The sequence below is a fragment of the Bos mutus genome, chromosome 8 (genome assembly GCF_027580195.1).
Source record: "Bos mutus isolate GX-2022 chromosome 8, NWIPB_WYAK_1.1, whole genome shotgun sequence".
NCBI lineage: Eukaryota > Metazoa > Chordata > Mammalia > Artiodactyla > Bovidae > Bos > Bos mutus.
The window spans coordinates 94,348,488-94,363,098 of NC_091624.1; the positions used below are offsets into that span (position 1 = coordinate 94,348,488).

General features: G+C 37.2%; 1 protein-coding gene across 2 annotated transcripts in view; it reads right to left on the reverse strand.

The window, feature by feature from the left end:
• The window catches only part of CAAP1 (caspase activity and apoptosis inhibitor 1), a 72,804-nt gene that overhangs the window by 3,201 nt on the left and 54,992 nt on the right, over window positions 1–14,611 (reverse strand). The window lies entirely within an intron of this gene.

Genomic DNA, 14,611 nt, shown 5'->3' on the forward strand with positions numbered 1-14,611 from the left:
TCCAAAGCCTTTCATATGCTTTTTCAAACACTTTGTTCTAAATCAATAAATTCAAGGAGAATGCCTAAGGCTACTTTCTAAGATAGAATAACTTTCATCAATAGGATTTTAATTAATGAAGTTAGTAAGCCATAATTTTTTTAAAATGCATTTGTTATAAGGCTTCAGTAACTGATGCTAAGAACGTGCATATAAACACGGATTGTAGCCCTCAACCACTATGGTCTTGGACCATTACTGAAGTCCACAAGTTAGTTACAACTTTGAGTGCTCCTCTATACCTCCAAGTTATTTATTTTAAATTCCTGATATGTCTTTTAAAAAGAAGGTAATGATCCCCCAATTGTTAGCTTTGTTAATTTTCCTGTGGTAGGGAAAACATTTATAAAACATAGACTGACAGATGGAAAATTCTGATAATATAACATATAAAAATTCTACTCCACGGATTTTAAAGTAAATTATTTACTCACCTTAACTGATTCTCCTACATCCTAATTATTCAAAAACTACTCCCATTCCAAAATTAAAGTAGAAAATGAGCTAACAAAGTATGTGTCCACAAATAGAACTTGTAAAAAATAAGTTCCAATTTTTATCATTTAATGCAAAAGAATATTTTATATATCTCTCCAGAGCAAAAAATATTTCCAAATAGCTACAGAAAAAAATGAATATAGCCTTTTGTATAAATAAATAATGCTTTACATCTAAGTATTCTAATGTGAGACAGAACAAATTGAAGAAAAAAAGTGCTGCTAAGTTGTTCATAGTCTCAAAGTTAATTTTCATGCCTAACAGGCTTTACTCTAGAATTCTAAATCTGTAGTCACTGATTCTGAGTGAAGAGTTTAAAATATAAGCTTTTAGAAAAATGTGATTGTTTTTTCAGGCTAGAAGTTGCTGCCTGATAATGAATGAAGAGCAGAATGTAATGGATGACTGGGGAGAAAGGGAGAGTCTCAAAGTTGGAATACCTGAATTCTAACCTTTACTCTGCTTTTAATCATATAATTTGGGGAAAATCCCTTACTTTCTCAGAGGTTCTCTCCTGTAAAAATTAAGGTAGATTGTCTTAGGATGTCCCAAAAGCCTAATTTTACATAGAAAGCTGTATATACAAAAATATATAAAATGGCAGTATTTTAAACTGTTTTCCTTTTTTCTCCCCATAAGATTCAGGTATCACTTATATTTCACTTAATATATCTGTCAGCTGGATAATAATCCAAAAGAATTTCCTACTAGCCAATGAAAGTAGCCAATGAAAAATAAGTAACAAGTCAGTAAATCCTGCTCTACTAAAATTTTTTGACCAAAAACTCTTTATTGGCAACAGTTTTCTAGTGAAAAGAAGTACATTTACAAAGTTCAGGCGTTATAATTGAAGTTCACATATTACCTTAGGGATCAATGTATAACTAATCAACAGCTATGGAATCTCTCATACGTTAAGTCACAAATGTTGAAGCAGCTGCATTTTTATGAAATTAGTTTGCTTTGAATCTAAATAAATGAATGAGTGAAACTTAGATATTTTCATTAAATAAGTGGAGAATCTATTTTAGTAGATCCTGTAGATGTTTACATAGCAAATCATCAGCCTATATTTGCTCTCAAAAAAGACTACAGGGATATATGTGAGTATGCAAAAGTATTTGTAAGTGAAGGTATATTATGTTCATCCTTTTTTGCTCCTCTTTCAAGCACTTCTGAAATGGCTAAGATCTACTGAGCTATATACTCTCACTTAATTCAGATCACTCTTCAAGCCTATTTATATAAGCTACTCAAAAAGCAGCCACAGCTAAAGAGCTCCTCTGCCATAAACTTAAGATCCCCAGAAGGAGGAAATGGCAACCCACTCCAGTCTTCTCGCCTGGGAAATCCCATGGACAGAGGAGCCTTAGTGGGCTATAGTCCATAGGGTTGCAAAAGAGACACGACTTAATGGACTAAACAAGTTCATACAGTTATCAGCACTAGAGATATCAGCACTAGAGATTCAGGATCAAAATGTTTATACACATGCTCCCAATGTTTCAAAGGAGAAAAGTCTTGATGAAAACCTTTTTTCATTTATATTTTCTATGGGTTTGTTTCAAATGTTCTGAGAGAGCAGAGGTGGAACTTGCTTTACTTTTTTTTTAATCAGAAACAGTAGTATACATAGTACTGGAAGAAGAAACAATCCTCTGTGAATTTGCTCTTCTCTGTTTACATTTAAAATGATTGAAATCCAAGTGACTGAGCTCTCTGTAGCACAGCATAGGTAAAAGCATCCTAAGTTCCATCTGCCCATCACACCTGCACGTAGAGGCCAAAGCTTTGTAGGATCTGTATCTGAAATAATTCAGCATAAGTGCTTCACTTCACAAATGTGAAAACAAGATAAGTGACTTGTAAAATGTAACCTGACAAACTATTTAAACATTTAAGATCATACTTTGTTGTTTCACTAGTTCTTAATTTTCTTCATTCTACTGACTCATTTTTAAAATATAGTTTGCAAACATAAGAATACATTTTCAAAGATAATTTACTCTTATCCTCAATATCAGATAATTGTAGGGTCTTTTGTTACCAATTATGACCCTCCAATCAGAAGGGGTAAAACTTGTACACTCTTTCTAAAACAGTAACCTTAACATGCTGCTGCTGCTGCTAAGTCACTTCAGTCGTGTCCGACTCTGACCGATCCCATAGACAGCAGCCCACCAGGCTCCACCGTCCCTGGGATTCCCCAGGCAAGAACACTGGAGTGGGTTGCCGTTTCCTTCTCCAATGCATGAAAGTGAAAAGTGAAAGTGAAGTCACTCAGTCGTGTCCGACCCTCAGCGATCCCATGGACTGCAGCCTACCAGGCTCCTCCGTCCATGGGATTTTCCAGGCAAGAGTACTGGAGTGGGGTGCCATTGCCTTCTCCGAACCTTAACCTAATATGCCTTATCTAAATCCTCAAAATATCAGTGCAGTCATGGTTCTGTCCTTCTGCACCCCAACTCTGCATATGTGAAAGTAAGTGTGAGTGTGCATGCGCACACATGCACATCTGTGCACAAGTGTGTTCAGGGGAGTGAGTAAATTTTAAGAGAATTCTACAAAGGAGCATTTTCAAGCTTTTACACAGGCTTAGGAGTCTGAGAGTAACAAAACAATCTCAGGGAAATTATTTGTACTCCTCTAAGAGAAATAAAAATAGTTTCAATGTATTCATGATACTAAAGTAAGATCATTGAAATCCACCAAGAAAAATAAAAGACATAGGGGTTTGAGGTAAAATAATACAAATATAATTTAAGATATTAAGAATTCATACTATTAATTGTTAAAAACATTACTAAAAAAATGGCTGGGGGAAGAGAGCAAGCATAAAATTAGACCAATTACTGAAGTCATAAAGCAGCAAAATAACTAACTTAGACATGGTACATATATACAACATAATACTGCTCAGCCATAACAAAGAATGAAACAACATTATTTGCAGCAACATGGATAACACCCCAAAAAGATGTCCTTTTCATTATAGGGGACTGGAATGCAAAAGTAGGAAGTCAAGAAACACCCGGGGTAACAGGCAAATTTAGCCTTGGAGTACAATACGAAGAAGGGAAAAGGCTAATAAGAGTTTTGCCAAGAGAATGCACTGGTCATAGCAAACACCCTCTTCCAACAACACAACAGAAGACTCTACACATGGACATCACCAGATGGTCAACACCAAAATCAGATTGATTATATTCTTTGCAGCCAAAGAGGGAGAAGTTCTATACAGTCAGAAAAAACAAGACCAGGAGCTGACTATGGCACAGACCATGAACTCCTTATTGCCAAATTCAGACTTAAATTGAAAAAAGTAGGGAAATACAAATAGGAGGCAGGGATCAAGATCATCCCCAAGGAAAAGAAATGCAAAAAGGCAAAATGGCTGTCTGAGGAGGCCTTACAAATAGCTGTGAACAGAACAGAAGCAAAAGGCAAAGGAAAAAAGAAAAGATATAAGCATGTGAATGCAGAGTTCCAAAGAATAGCAAGGAGAGAAATAGCAAGAAGAAAGCCTTCCTCAGTGATCAGTGCAAAGAAATAGAGGAAAACAATAGAATGGAAAAGTCTAGAGATCTCTTCAACAAAATTAGAGAAACCAAGGGAACATTTCATACAAAGATGGGCACAATAAAGGACAGAAATAATATGGACCTAACAGAAGCAGAAGATATTAAGAAGAGGTGGCGAGAATATACAGAAGAACTACACAAAAAAGAATTTCAAAACCCAGATAATCACGATGGTGTGATCATCAACCTAGAGCCAGACATCCTGGAATGTGAAGTCAAGTGGGCCTTAGAAAGCATCACTAAGAACAAAGCTAGTGGAGGTGATGGAATTCCAGTTGAGCTATTTCAAATCCTAAAAGATGATGCTGTGAAAGTGCTGCAGTCAACATGCCAGCAAATTTGGAAAACTCAGCAGTGGCCACAGGACTGGAAAAGATCAGTTTTCATTCCAATCCCAAAGAAAGGCAATGCCAAAAAATGCTCAAACTACCACACAATTGCACTCATCTCACACACTAGTAAAGTAATGCTCAAAATTATCCAAGCGAGGTTTCAACAGTATGTGAACCATGAACTTCCAGATGTTCAAGCTGCATTTAGAAAAGGCCGAGGAACCAGAGATCAAATGCCAACATCTGTTGGATCACCAAAAAAGCAAGAGACTTTCAGAAAAACATCTATTTCTGCTTTATTGACTACACCAAAGCCTTTGACTGTGTGGACCACAACAAATTCTGGAAAATTCTTTAAGAGATGGGAATATCAGACCACCTAACCTGCCTCTTGAGAAATCTGTATGCAGGTCAGGAAGCAACAGTTAGAACTGGACATGGAACAATAGACTGGTTCCAAATCGCAAAGGAGGGCATCAAGGCTGTATATTGTCACCCTGCTTATTTAACTTATATGCAGAATACATCATGAGAAATGCTGGGCTGGAGGAAGCACAAGCTGGAATCAAGATTGCCGGGAGAAATATCAATAACCTCAGATATGCAGAGGACACCACCCTTATGGCAGAAAGTGAGAAAGCCTCTTGATGAAAGTGAAAGAAGAGAGTGAAAAAGTTGGCTTAAAACTCAACATTCAGAAAATGAAGATCATGACATCTGGTCCCATCACTTCATGGCAAATAGATGGGGAAACAGTGGAAACAGTGACAGACTATTTTGGGGGGCTCCAAAATCACTGCAGATGGTGACTGCAGCCATGAAATTAAAAGATGCTTGCTCCTTGGAAGAAAAGTTACGACCAACCTAGATAGCATATTAAAAAGCAGAGACATTACTTTACCAACAAAGGTCCATCTAGTCAAAGTAGTCAAATATGGATAGACTATAAAGAAAGTTGGACTATAGTTGGACTATAAAGAAAGCTGCGTGCCAAAGAATTGATGCTTTTGAACTGTGGTGCTGGAGAAGACTTTTGAGAGTCCCTTGGACTGCAAGGAGATCCAACCAGTCCATCCTAAAGGAAATCAGTCCTGAGTGTTCATTGATGCTGAAGCTGAAGCTCCAATACTTTGGCCACCTGATGTGAAGAACTGAATCATTTGAAAAGACCCTGATGCTGGGAAAGATTGAAGGCAGAAGGAGAAGGGGATGACAGAGGATGAGATGGTTTGATGGCATCACAAACTAATGGACATGAATTTGAGTAAACTCCAGGAGTTGGCGATGGACAGGGAGGCTTGATGTGCTGCAGTCCATGGGGTCGCAGAGTCAGACATGACTGAGTGAATGAACTGAACTGACTGGATGGACCTTAGAGATTATCATACTAAAGTGAAGTAAGTCAGAAAGAGAAAGATAAATATCACATGGTATCACTCATGTGTGGAATCTAATTTTTAAGAAAAGATACAAATGAACTGACTTGTATGTATGATGTATGGAAAAAGACTTCCATACATCAAAACAAGCAGATGGTTACCAAAGGGAAAACTTGTAGGGGAGAGATAAATGAGGAGCTTGGAACGAACACACATACACTACCATATATAAGGCAAATAACCAACAAGGACCTACTGTATAGCAGAGGAAACTCTACTCAACATTCACGGATTAAAACAAAACAAAACAAAACAAAAAAAAAATTCACGGATAACCTAAATGAAAACGAATATAAAAAAGAATGAACATATGTAAATACATATATGCATAACTGAGTCCATTTGCTGTACACCTGAAACTAAAACAACTATAAATCCACTACACTCCAATAAAATTAAATTTTTTTAAAAAATAAAACAAAGTAACTTTAAAATATACACAAAGAGGGACTTCCCTGGTGGTCCAGTGGCTAAAACCCCTCATTCTCAATGCAGGGAACTAGGTTCGATCCCTGGTCAGGGAACTAGATCCTGCGTTCTGCAACTAAGACACAGCATGGTCAAATAAATAAAAACTGAGACTTGGTGCAGCCAAATAAATAAAAATACTTAAAAAACATATATATATATATAAAATAAAAATACTTTAAAATATATAAAAATTAAAATACTTTAAATATATATATATACAAAGAAACAAGAGACATTACAGAATTAACTACATTAATTCTGCTCCTTTATATAATCTAGTAACATAGGTGGCCCCTAAAATACTAAATACCATTTAGAGAATTTTAGAGAAAAGCAATATAATTGAAGAAATGAACCAAATAACCTAAGGGAAAGGACAAAAGAGTTTAAGAACTTGGCTAAGCAAAAGTTATAGGAAGACAAAGAGTTAAAATATTGATATTTTTCAAGGAAAAAGCAATAAAGAGTTCAAGGACTTATTGAGTATTCATCTCTTATGGTTAATCCCCTAGCCAACTACTCACAAATATAAATTCTATTCCATTTTCTTCTGATCTGGGTATGTTCAACTTTTCTTTTGTTTTCCTGCTATCTTCTTTGCTACCAACTTAATTCATACTCTAGTCAAACTCTGTACCAACTCTTTGTGACCCCGTGGACTATACAGTCCATGGAATTCTGTAGGCCAGGAAACTGGAGTGGGTAGCCTTTCCTTCTCCAGGGGAGCTTCCCAACCCAGGGATCGAACCCAGGTCTCCCACATTGCAGGCGGATTCTTTACTAACTGAGCTATCAGGGAAGCCTTCGATGGACATGAGTTTAAGCAAACTCTGGGAGATAGTGAAGCATGGGGAAGCCTGGTGTGCTGCAGTCCATAGGGTCACAAAGAATCAGGCAGGACTTTGCAATTAAACAACAATAACAACACAAACATGGGATAAAACCATAAAGGGAAAAATATTTGGCAACTAAATAAAACACCTACCACTCTTTAAATATTTTACTGACAAGGAGAAAAATTACAACTATGAAAAACCCAATCACTTTAAAATTTAAAATTTCAGTATTTTAAAAAGGGAACATACTACATAATACAAAAGGTAAAATACAATACTTCTATTTTTATTATCATCTATAACAATTCTCAATGCTTGAGAGCTACAGAGATCCCCTAAGCTAGATAAATGAAAATATTTTATGTTTTAGATTGCTTTCTGTTATAACAAAAATTTTAATTACCCAGTGAAAGTAAACAAACATAGAAGAGTTTTTAAACATTTTGAGTAATAAAAATTAAAAAGGACTTTTAAATTATGCTGCTGCTAAGTCACTTCAGTCGTGTTCGACTCTTTGCGACCCCATGAATCACAGCACGCCAGGCCTCCCTGTCCATCACCAACTCCCGGAGTTTACTCAGACTCATGTCCATCGAGTCAGTGATGCCATCCAGCCATCTCATCCTCTGTCGTCCCCTTCTCCTCTTGCCCCCAATCCCTCCCAGCATCAGAGTCTTTTCCAATGAGTCAACTCTTCGCATGAGGTGGCCAAAGTACTGGGGTTTCAGCTTTAGCATCATTCCTTCCAAAGAAATCCCAGGGCTGATCTCCTTTCGAATGGACTGGTTGGATCTCCGTGCAGTCCAAGGGACTCTCAGGAGTCTTCTCCAACACCACAGCTCAAAAGCATCAATTCTTCAGCGCTCAGCTTTCTTCACAGTCCAACTCTCACATCCATACATGACCACAGGAAAAACCATAGCCTTGACTAGATGAACCTTTGTTGGCAAAATAATGTCTCTGCTTTTGAATATATTATCTAGGTTGGTCATAACTTTTCTTCCAAGGAGTAAGTGTCTTTTAATTTCATGGCTGCAGTCACCATCTGCAGTGATTTTGGAGCCCCCCAAAATAAAGTCTGACACTGTTTCCACTGTTTCCCCATCTATTACCCATGAAGTGATGGGACCGGATGCCATGATCTTCATTTTCTGAATGTTGAGCTTTAAGCCAACTTTTTCACTCTCCTCTTTCACTTTCATCAAGAGGCTTTTTAGTTCCTCTTCACTTTCTGCCATAAGGGTGGTGTCATCTGCGTATCTGAGGTTATTGATATTTCTCCCGGCAATCTTGATTCCAGCTTGTGCTTCTTCCAGATCAGCGTTTCTCATGATGTACTCTGCATAGAAGTTAAATAAGCAGGGTGACAATATACAGCCTTGACGTACTCCTTGTCCTATTTGGAACCAGTCTGTTATTCCATGTCCAGTTCTAACTGTTGCTTCCTGACCTGCATATAGGTTTCTTAAGAGGCAGGTCAGGTGGTCTGGGATTCCCATCTCTCTCAGAATTTTCCAGAGTTTGTTGTGGTCCACACAGTCAAAGGCTTTGGCACAGTCAATAAAGCAGAAATAGATGTTTTTCTGGAACTCTTGCTTTTTCAATGATCCAGCGGATGTTGGCAATTTGATCTCTGGTTCCTCTGCCTTTTCTAAAACCAGCTTGATCATCTGGAAGTTCATGGTTCATGTATCGCTGAAGCCTGGCTTGCAGAATTTTGAGCATTACGTTACTAGGTTGTGAGATGAGTGCAATTGTGCGGTAGTTTGAGCATTCTTTGGCATTGCCTTTCTTTGGGATTGGAATGAAAACTGACCTTTTCCGGTCCTGTGGCCACTGCTGAGTTTTCCAAATTTGCTGGCATATTGAGTGCTACACTTTCACAGCATCATCTTTCAGGATTTGAAATAACTCAACTGGAATTCCATCACCTCCACTAGCTTTGTTCATAGTGATGCTTTCTAAGGCCCACTTGACTTCACATTCCAGGATGTCTGGCTCTAGGTGAGTGATCACCCCATCATGATTATCTGGGTTGTGAAGATCTTTTTTGTACAGTTCTTCTATGTATTCTTGCCACCTCTTCTTAATATCTTCTGCTTCTGTTAGGTCCATACCATTTCTGTCCTTTATCGAGCCCATCTTTGTGTGAAATGTTCCCTTGGTATCTCTAATTTTCTTGAAGAGATCTCTAGTCTTTCCCATTCTGTTGTTTTCCTCTATTTCTTTGCATTGATCGCTGAGGAAGGCTTTCTTATTTCTTCTTGCTATTCTTTGGAACTCTGCATTCAGATGTTTATATGTTTCCTTTTCTCCTTTGCTTTATACCTTGATCAGATCAGATCAGTCGCTCACTAGTGTCCAACTCTTTGTAACCCCATGAATCACAGCACGCCAGGCCTCCCTGTCCATCACCAACTCCCGGAGTTTACTCAGACTCATGTCCATCGAGTCAGTGATGCCATCCAGCTATCTCATCCTCTGTCGTCCCCTTCTCCTCTTACCCCCAGTCCCTCCCAGTATCAGAGTCTTTTCCAATGAGTCAACTCTTCGCATGAGGTGGCCAAAGTACTGGGGTTTCAGCTTTAGCATCATTCCTTCCAAAGAAATCCCAGGGCTGATCTCCTTTAGAATGGACTGGTTAGATCTCCTTGCAGTCCAAGGGACTCTCAGGAGTCTTCTCCAACACCACAGTTCAAAAGCATCAATTCTTCGGCGCTCAGCCTTCTTCACAGTCCAACTCTCACATCCATACATGACCACAGGAAAAACCATAGCCTTGACTAGACGAACCTTTGTTGGCACAGTAATGTCTCTGCTTTTGAATATGCTATCTAGGTTGGTCGTAACTTTCCTTCCAAGGAGTAAGCGTCTTTTAATTTCATGGCTGCAGTTACCATCTGCAGTGATTTTGGCGCCCAGAAAAATAAAGTCTGACACTGTTTCCACTGTTTCCCCATCTATTTCCCCTGAAGTGGTGGGACCGGATGCCATGATCTTCATTTTCTGAATGTTGAGCTTTAAGCCAACTTTTTCACTCTCCACTTTCACTTTCATCAAGAGGCTTTGTAGTTCCTCTTCACTTTCTGCCATAAGGGTGGTGTCATCTGCATATCTGAGGTTATTGACATTTCTCCCGGCAATCTTGATTCCAGCTTGTGTTTCTTCCAGTCCAGTGTTTCTCATGATGTACTCTGCATATAAGTTAAATAAACAGGGTAGGTTCAAGAAATGAAGCACATTCTTAATAGCCATTGTGGAGAACAGATTCCAAAGGCTACAATGTGCTCACAAAAAACGGAAGAACTATATACTGTGTGCCTTAAGGACACAACATTGCTTCTAAATATTCCTGTTAAAAAAACTGAACATGAATGTGATTCAAGACTATTTCTAATTACCTATTTATAGAAAAACAATGTTAAATGAAACACTGAGATGCAATCAGCAAATTCAAATGGAGAAACTCTAACTCCCGATTCTTCAAGAAATAAACTGCAGAGAGAGGGAGAAAAGGGGGAGCATACAGATTAAAAAGAGGCGGAATATTACCCAATTGCAATGTAGAGACCTTATTTGGATACTGATTCTTACGTAGTTTGTGTACCTATGTCTGATTCATGTTGATGTTTGGCAGAAACCAACAAAATTCTGTAAAGCAATTATCCTTCAATTAAAAAATAAATAAAATTTTAAAAGAATAAGGATAAAGATAACTTCAAATTATTAAAAAATTTAAAACTAAAAATACTGTAAGACAATCAGAGAAATTTGAACTGTGGCTATCTCAAGATTAAAATTACATTATTACTGTTCTGTAACCCCTAATGAAATAATGGAAAAAGACAATACTAAATAGCTACTAAAACCATTAATGGAGCTTTCCTGGTAGCTCAGCTGGTTAAGAACCTGCCTGAATGCATGAGACCTCGGTTCAACCCCTGGGTTGGGAAGACACTTGGAGGAGGGCATGGCAATTCACTCCAGTATTCTTGCCTGGAGAATCCCCATGGACAGAGGAGCCTGGCAGGCTACAGTCCACAGGGCTGCCAAGAGTCAGACACGACTGAGTGACTAAGTACAGCACAAAACCATTAATGCAAGGCTGATAACACCTGACCCAACAGGTAGATCTTAATATCACAATATCCACCAATGAACAACTAGGTTAAATTTGAACACTTTCTGAATATTATCTGATATTTAAGAAATGCTACTTTTTAAGGTATTCTGATTATGTTTAAAAACTGAGCTCTTATCTTTAAGAGATACACTTATTAAAATATTTACAAGTAAACTGAAAAAATACAGGATTTGCTTTAAAATAATATAGCAGGTAGGAAGCAGGTAGGAATATGGATGAAAAGAGATTGTACACTGCAGATAAATTACTGAAGATGCAGCTGAGTATATGGGAGTTAAAATTCCCACTTTATTTTTTATTTATGCTTGAAAATTTCTAAAAAAAGGTTTTTAAGTTAATTCTTATTTAGAAACCAAATATCAGGTTTTAGAATATATGTGTTTATTTTTTTTTTCAGTCACTAAGTCATGTGTGTGTGTATATATATATCGGAGAAGAAAATGAGAGTACTGAAATCCAATATTCCTATCAAGCAGAGTTGGTTATTAGAAGGGTTAAACTATTTTACTTTGTTTTCTCTTTTAATAAGTTTTTCTCATCTGATTTTAAGTTATTCATTTTAGTGGTTATGCCATTTAGAACAACACATTTTACCAGCTTTCCCTCTAGAATCTTAACTCTCCAAGGCCTCTGGCATTATCAATCTGCTGGAATCTCATTAGTAACAAAGCTGATGATATATTGGACAGCAGTGCTGTGCCTCCACAGATTTCCTTCTTTTCTTAGACTACAGATAACTTTGGTTTTAAAAAATTTTAAGTTATAAAGAAACATTTTAAATATATTCTAACTGTAGAAAGTCAGCTTGATAACTTTTAACATTTTTAGTGAGCTTCAGCCTTTTCAAGAAGCCAAAATGTTTCTTTCTGAAAAAGAAACAAAACTGTTCTTTTACTATGTTAAGAATAATCTTTTCAGAGAAGCTTTCATCCTTCTCTTAGCAAAACCAACAGACTTTCATGCAGTGTTTTAAACTACTGAATTAAGTTTAACTGCATCATGTTAACCATGATATTCAAAATTAATCAATTATTTTCATAAAGAAGAAAATACAAACAATTTAGTACAGAAAAACTGTCTAGTATTCTACCAAACCCCTTGAACTGTCCATTGAACTTCTGGATAAGTGACTGTCTAATAGCCTGTAAACCTAACTTTTAAGAACCACAAATCCAGTCTTCAAGAAAGAAAGGACATACATATACTTACAGTTGATTCACCCTGTTGTGCAGCAAACACCAACACAACATTGTAAAGCAATTATCCTCCAATTAAAAATAAATTAAAAAAACAATAGAACCACAATCCAGAGATTACTCCAAGAATCAATAAATATCCATTCAGTATCTATCCCATATGAGCTGTAAAGGCCACAGAAGCAGGCTTTACAAAATGCCACAGGTAGTGTGTGTGTGGTAGGATTTAAGACACAAGTTTTGCCTTCATGGTGCCTATATATGCTTAAAATATGAATATCACACTTTAAAGTGATAAATTGTGCAATATGAAGTACAACAGAATTTCAGAGTACATAAGGCAGTGGGGAAAAGCCAGGGAGATCTTACAGACATTTATTATGAAGTAGGTCTTAAAACCTAACAAGTGATATGGACAGGGAGGAACTCCAAGTGTGAGGGACAGGGTGGACAAAGATATAAAGTATTAGATCTAAACTCAGTACATGCTGAGTCTAACAGAATAAAATGCACATGGGGGACTACAGAAACGGGCAGTATTCAAAAAATTATTGCCTCTGAAGACATCATCAATCCAGGACAAAATGCACAATAGGGACCTCCTGCCAGCCTTTTACAACGGATCAGATAGTGGTTATTTTGGGGTTGCACTAGAGTATAATAACAGGCTAATGGAAAAGATGCCTATCTTTCCTCTAGTAATCTAAAAGTAGTAGGAAGAACATATTTTTAAATATGATTCATTATTTCTCCTACCATTTGATTAAATAGACTTCTAATAGAATAAAAGTTTGATCTCAAAATCTAGGAAGAAATTATGGAAACATACAAAAGGGTTAAAAATGAAGACAGAATAGCATATTTCCAAGCACTGATGCTTAAACTCAGGCAACTGTTCACCCCCAAAATTTGTTGGAACTTACTAAGTTTAAAAGGGCATCACACTCAAATATTCTCTGCTAGTAACATCTCAGTGCTTTATAAGCTGCCTATCCAAGGAAGGTATACTCAAACTCATCATCTATTCACAATCTGCTGTTTGCGCAGCACTGCTTTAGTATGTTTAAATTGTTTAGTTTGTTAAAGTTTAGAAAGAGATACCAAAAACTTGCTTCTAATTTTAGATAACATAAAGTTATCTTTTACATGTGCTTCCCTGGTGGCTCATCTGGTAAAGAATCTGCCTGCAACGCTGGGAGACCTGGATTCAATCCCTGGGTTGGGAAGATCCCCTGGAGAAGGGAACAGCTAGTATTCTGGCTTGGAGAATTCCATGGACTGTATAGTCCACGGGGTCTCAAAGAGTCAGACACAACTAAGCAAAATATTGATTCTAATTTTAGATAATGTAAAGGCATCTATTATATATATAGTCATGTAGAAAGCAGCCAATCATTATCAGTATGGCAAAAAAAGTGGTAGTGTATTTCATAAAAAAAAAAAAAAAATCCTACCTTAAAACTAAAAACATTTTAATTAAAGAAGTACGAAAAATAACAAACCTGTCAGTTTCACCCTTATTCTTTCCATAAAGTAAGTAGTGAGACTATTTGGAAAAACAACTCTGGTACTGAAGGTGGAAAATGTAGTACAAAGTGCCCTGTATGTTTTCAGAATGGTTGGAGAAAAGGTATAATCTCATGGGGAAGGATAGTTAAAGAGTTTAAAAAGATGCTAAAGAATAAACTTTATCCAAATGAGGAAATATCCAAAGCCATACAAGCAACAGAAGAATTTCCACTCTTCCCATTGCCTGAAAAAGTTTCCTGGAGGAGGCTCAGAAAAGCAGGGGAAAGTAGAGCTGAGGTTTCTGCAAAGAAGGAACTCTCTAAAATATGGGATTCCAGCCCACATTTAAAAAATTTTAAGGGGAACAAGATGGCGGAGGAGTAGGTGGACGTGGAGTACATCTCTCTTCAGGGACACATCAGGAATACACCTTCAGACACAAAAGTGCACGCAGAACACCAGCTGAGAATGGACAGGAGTACCTGACCAGTGTAAAAAAATATATAGAACCACACAAAACTCAGTAGGACAAAGGAACTAGGGGGAAAAACAGGAGTGTTAGTAGG